Source organism: Canis lupus, chromosome 34, assembly GCF_048164855.1.
Source record: "Canis lupus baileyi chromosome 34, mCanLup2.hap1, whole genome shotgun sequence".
Classification (NCBI taxonomy): domain Eukaryota; kingdom Metazoa; phylum Chordata; class Mammalia; order Carnivora; family Canidae; genus Canis; species Canis lupus.
The window spans coordinates 26821281-26827280 of NC_132871.1; the positions used below are offsets into that span (position 1 = coordinate 26821281).

A 6000-nucleotide genomic window follows, 5' to 3' on the forward strand; every position below is an offset into this window, starting at 1 on the left:
TGCATCCTGTTTTCATGCCTCTCCACCCCCATTAGTCATTATTATGGTTACTGTTTTATTTGCAGTTAATAATACTTTAAATTATCCATGTCTTTGATTCCTGTTGCTTCTCATTTCTATTCCTTCCTTCTGAGTTTCATTTCTTTCATTTAAAACACATTACATAATAGTTCTTCAGCATGGATTTTATCTGAAAAATGTCTTTATTTTTGCCCTCATTTTAGAGTGACTATTTAGGAGGATGAAGTTCTGGATGGATGGTTATTTTCCCCCAGCACTCAGAGGGTATTAGTTTGTTGTCTTCTGGTACCTGTTGTTGCTAATGAAAATTTTGCTTTCATTTACTTGTTTTATCTTAGTAAGTTCCCTGACTATTCTTTCTGTTGTCTTTTGAATTTTCTCTTTATAGTCTCAAGTTTTCTAAAGTATATTTTAGGTGTCATTTGAAAAAAATAAAGTTCTTCTCAGGACTCATTGTGCTTCCAAATTAGAGACAGCAGATCTGTTATAGACTCTAAACTTCTCACTATTTCTTCCTTGAATGCACTGTCTTCTCTGGCACTCCGATTAGATATATGTTGGGCCATCTCAGTCCGTCCCAATGTCTTACCTTGTTCACATATTCTATCTCTTGACTTCTCTGCTATGAACTGAGAAATTTTCTCAGGTCTCTCTTCACTCATTCTCTCTGTAGGTGTCCTTAAACTAGCTTTTTCACCCAATTACCATCTCCTATAGCAACATCCTCCATTCCTCCTGTCTCCCGAATCTGCACCCTCTTCCGTGACCTCCCTTTCACCACGAGTGGAGTGACCTACCCTGCCTCTTAATCAGGCTTAGCCATGTCACTATTTTGATCAAAAAAATGAGGCAGCATGCCAGCTGTTCCTGCCCCTGCACCTCCATCACTGCCATAAGAACATGCACACTCTAGTCTGCTGGAGGATGAAAAGCATGAAAATCAGAGCCCAGTCACCCCAGGAACTCCAACTGAGGCCAGCCTAGGTCTGCCAACAGCCAGTTAATGCCTCAAAAGTAGACCCAGCCAAGGATAGCAGAGCCACCTTGCCAGCCCCAGCTGACCCCAGGCACATGGGCACCATACGCTTATTGTGAATCATTCAAGTCCTAGGCCATAGCATTACTGTGGCAACATATACCAGCTACACCATCTTCTGAGATGTCTCTTCTCCTGAGTGGTTTTCCATGCATAGATATTCTAATTGTAATTTTTCAACTTTGCCTATTCTTTTTAAGTTGTGTCCTGTTGTTTCCATATATTTATATCTCACCTTTTTTGTTTATTTGATCATTTTAAACAGAGCTATTTTATAGCTTCTTTCAGACTTCTTAATTCTCTCAAGTCCTTGGAGGTGCAAATCTTCCTGTTTGTTGTGTCTGTTGTTTTCCCTCATAAGGGATTGTTTCTGAGTTTTACCTATAAATTTTATTTTTGAGCCATTTTCTATGAGCCTAATACACACCGGTTTATGAAAGTATCCCTAGGCAGTGGTTTGTGATTTTTTTGTTTTTTTAAAGATTTTATTTATTTATTCATGAGAGACACACAGAGAGAGGCAGGGACAGGCAGAGAGAGAAGCAGACTCCCCACAGGGAGCCCCATGTGGGACTCGATAGTAGGACTCCAGGATCACAACCTGATCCAAAGGCAGATGCTCAACCAGTGAGCCACCCAGGTGTCCCTAGACAGTGGTTTTGTATTTGTTCCTACCAGGAGCTCCAAGGGTAGCCCTAGTCTAGCACCAGGCTTATATAAATTTCCTATCCAAGGATTTCAGCACCATGTACAACCACACGTCATACTTTGTCTCTCACTAGAAACTGCATTTGTATCGACATTTGCTGACAAAACAAAATTCCTTTGCATTTCAAGACGGGTCATTAGAATATTTAGGTACAGAATTTCCAAGGTCTCAACTTAAGGCAGGGGTTTCAGGTCCAAGTCCCACCTCTGGTCAGCCAGGACCACGTGTGTGCATCCTGCAAAACCCGTGTACCTTGGCATCGTAAGGGTCTCTTCCAAGATTGATCCTCACTATGCCGTGATAGCATCAGCTCATGAGCTGATGGTCTTCATTTCTGCAGTTTAGGGTTAGCCCTTTCATTCCTTAAAGGGCACTCATTAACATTTATGCAGTACTAATCTTGTTTACTTTCAGAGACATGTCGCTGTGGCTCATTTTTCCATGTTGCTTGCACATGCTTTGTTTAATAAGCAAAGATAATACTATAAAAACTGGAGATTTTTTTAACTGAGTCCTCAGGTGAAAGAAAAACATGGCTCAGTACAGAGTGTATAATTCAGGGCCACAAGTTTTTCTTAAAATAGGATTGATTTTTGTTAAGCACTAAAAATGGCCTGTTTCTATTAAGCACTAAAGAACTGACACAAGCAGCTTTTGGACTTGTGTTCTTTTTTTCCCCAATACTAGCATTTCACATAATTCTGCTATATTCTATGATTTACTTTATAAGAATATATCTATTCCTTTATTTTCCTGGTAATGCTTGATTCTTATGTCTCTAACTCATTTGAGGTGTGACAACACTGCAAATCAACATTTAGAATAGGGCACAGGCATTGCTCACTATTTTTAATACTAAATTTTCTTCGAAAAATTTTAAATACATGCCTTTAAATAAATACTTTCAAAATGCTACATGTGGTTTCCTAACAACTCACATTCATGGACATTTTCCCTCTCTTCCTGTCAGAGCCTGGCTCCTTCTCCATTCTTAGGGTGAGAGAAGGGGCAGGGAAACAGGACCATATAGATATTCCACCCTGGTTCAAATACCCTAATTCTTTGCCTTAATCCCTTCTTCATCCACAGACCAATGAGGACATAGCCTGGGAAACAAAAGGCAGGGGCTGGGATTTTGGTACAAGCATCACAATTCTTTTTCAAAGCAGGGGGAAAAAAATTTGCAAAATTTGGCAAGTTTTGACTTAAGTCAAGCTAGCTAGGACAGAGAACTATGGCTTTAATAAGCTTGAAGAGAGTAGAACACCAAGATTTATAAAAATAGACCAACAACAAACCAAATGATGCATTGTTCTTGAGTATAATCAGTGTGTGGATAAATGGAAAGTCATTGTATTCAGAGAAAAGCCATATTCTTGGCTCTGAACGCAGAAGGAAAAAGTAAGCACAATTCTATCACAGTATATGCATGGTGTTTTGTTTCATAATGGTAGACTAACAAATTGCACCTACCAAGGCAATATGGTGTACTGAAAAGATAATTCTTTTTTTAAGATTTTATTTATTTATTCATGAGAGAGAGAGAGAGAGAGAGAGAGAGAGGCAAAGACATAGGCAGAGGGAGAAACAGGCTCCATGCAGGGAGCCTGATGTGGGACTCGATCCCGGGACTCCAGGACCATGCCCTGGGCTGAAGGCAGGCCCTAAACCGCTGAGCCACCCAGGGATCCCCAAGATAATTTTTTTTTTATGTCAAGTGGATCCATGTATTATTGGGCAAGCTCATCTTTTCAAACTCTAGTTAGTTTGGTTGTTTTGTGTAAAATGGAAATAATAGTAATTACCACGCAGGAGTGTTGGGAAGACAAAATGAGAAAATATATATTAAACACCTGGATTATAATAAGCACTTAATAAAGGATGACAATTTCTACCTTAATACCACCTATTATCTTATTATGCCCCCCCTTTTTTTTTTTACAAATTGTGGAACATGCGACTAGAGAAATGTGAAATGATGTGTGGTTTATGGAATCCAAATCTCTTTGTCAAATAAGAAAGCTTCAAAAGGGGAGAGTCATGGGGCTGAGGCCAGGCATGTTGATGTGGCTGTATTGTACCTAAGCAGGCGTCTGCCCTAGAGAATCAGACTTCAAACACAGGTGGTGATGACACTGAATGGCCCAGATATCTCTGCAAATAGTGCCTGACAGACAGAAAAGTGATTCCTGTGATATATTTGTCTGAATGCAGTTAACTTTACACTTACCCACCTTGATTCTATGAAGGAGCAATGAATCAGGTAGCATGTAGCTCACCCTCTCTCAATGATTGTGACTCACTCTAATTAATTTGACCATTCTTTGCTAGATGTACACTCATTATTTGAGGGCAGAAATAGTTACAAACAAAGGATAAAAAATTGGGAAAGCCTTTTAAAAACTATTTTTCTTAAAATATGCATGGAATTCTGGGTATATATCCAAAGGAAATATAATCAGGACCTGGAAGAGATATTTGTACTCCTATGTTCATGTCAGCATTATTCACAATAGCCAAGATATGGAAACACCCTCAGTATCTGTCAACAGATGAATGCAGGAGGAAAATGTGGTACATATATATACACCGGAATATTATTAGGCCTTAAAAATGAAGTAATCCTGCCACGTGTGTCAACATGGATGAACCTAAAGGACATTATGCTGAGATAAGTCAGGCACAGAAAGACAAATATGACAGGATCTCACTTATATGTGGAATCTAAAATAGTCAGTCTCATAGATGGGAGAGTAGAATGGTAGTTGCCAGAGGCTGGGGAGAGAGAGAAGGTTGGTCTGGTCAAGGGGTACAAAGTCTTAATTATGCCAGGTGAATAAGCTCTGAAGATCAATGTGCAACAATATCATTATAGCAACAATACTATATTGTATACTTGGTATTTGCTAAAAAGGTAAATCTTATGTGTTTTTCTCCACACACAAAAAAGGAGAGAACAAAAGAAAGTGATAGTTCTGTGAGGCAATAATTGTGTTAATCAGTTTAATTGTGGTAATTTTTCACAGTGTATACTTATATCACATCAAGTTGTACACCATGAATATATACAATTTTTCTTTGTCAATTTTACCTCAATGAAGTTGGGGGATGAGGGAGAAAATGAAGCTTTATAACATATACTGTTGCAAAAAGCACCCTGTCTCTTGAAGACATGTTTAGCTTCTTTAGTTTTATCTTAGTGTAAAATCATATACCTGTGTCAGTATAAGTAAAATCATACCCTTTCATAATCTTTTAAAAAATAAATAAAGTAAAATATACATGAAAGAAATGAGCAAGCAAGGAAAAGAATTGTGTGAAATGAAATGGATTCAGCATGATTTAAGTGCTTTTTCAGTTGTCTGGCTTCCCTAAATGTGTCTAATGATGACAAGTGATTTGTGTATGTTATCTTGTTTCTTCTTTACAACAAATGTTTAATATAGATATTTCCTTTTTACAACAATGTTCATCCATTTTCCCTACTTCCTGCAAGTGGTGAATAGCCCCTGTCTCTCTGATCCTAAATTCCACACTTCCCCCAGCCCTTCTACTTAAGAAGGATATTGGATCAATTTTTCAAATTTTAATTAAAACTTACAAATTTAGTTATGTGCGAATAGTTGCTTAATCAATATTTTTGGTGAATAATGTCACTGGGGCAGAAAGGAAGGAGCACCAGAATGGGAGTCAGGCCATGGGTTCTGGTGCCACCTCCATAATTAACTGGCTTCATGATCATAAAGAAATTATGCAAGTTTTCTTGTTCTCAGAGATCTTATCTATTCAATGAGGTTAGAGTCTTCACTCAAGACAAGAGACCTAAGCATATATTGTAAGGCATGTCTAATTTCTAGAAAGAGATAGATAGAAGTGTCTTACCTGGAATGGGTAGGGATGCCCCATCTGAATGACACCAACATAAATGGGAGAGCTACTGAGACCTCCAGGATAGTTCAGTTTGGGTCCATTCACGAGACAGAAACCACACAGTAATTTAAACAAGGGACAATTTACTATAAATAATTCTTAAATCTAAGAAGTCACAAGAGATTAGCTACTAAGAAATGAAGAGAACTCTAACAAATATAGAAACAGCAGCTATAAGGTCAGGTGCTACACTTAGGGCTGAGATAGAGCACCCAAGAAAGACCTCTTCTACCTAAGGCTAAAATCCAGATCTTGTTGGAGTGCATGACTATGGCTCACAGATTGTCAGAAAAGTCGCTGTGAT

The 6000-nt window shown here is 38.4% G+C and overlaps 1 long non-coding RNA gene across 1 annotated transcript in view; it reads right to left on the reverse strand.

Annotated features, from left to right (window-relative positions):
• LOC140624572 (uncharacterized) overlaps positions 1 to 5758 on the reverse strand; it is a 40404-nt gene extending 34646 nt beyond the window's left edge. Inside the window, exon 1 of the long non-coding RNA XR_012024048.1 lies at positions 5649 to 5758. This is a non-coding gene — a long non-coding RNA (uncharacterized lncRNA). The remainder of the gene's footprint in view (positions 1 to 5648) is intronic.
• Between the last annotated feature and the right edge of the window lie 242 nt (positions 5759 to 6000).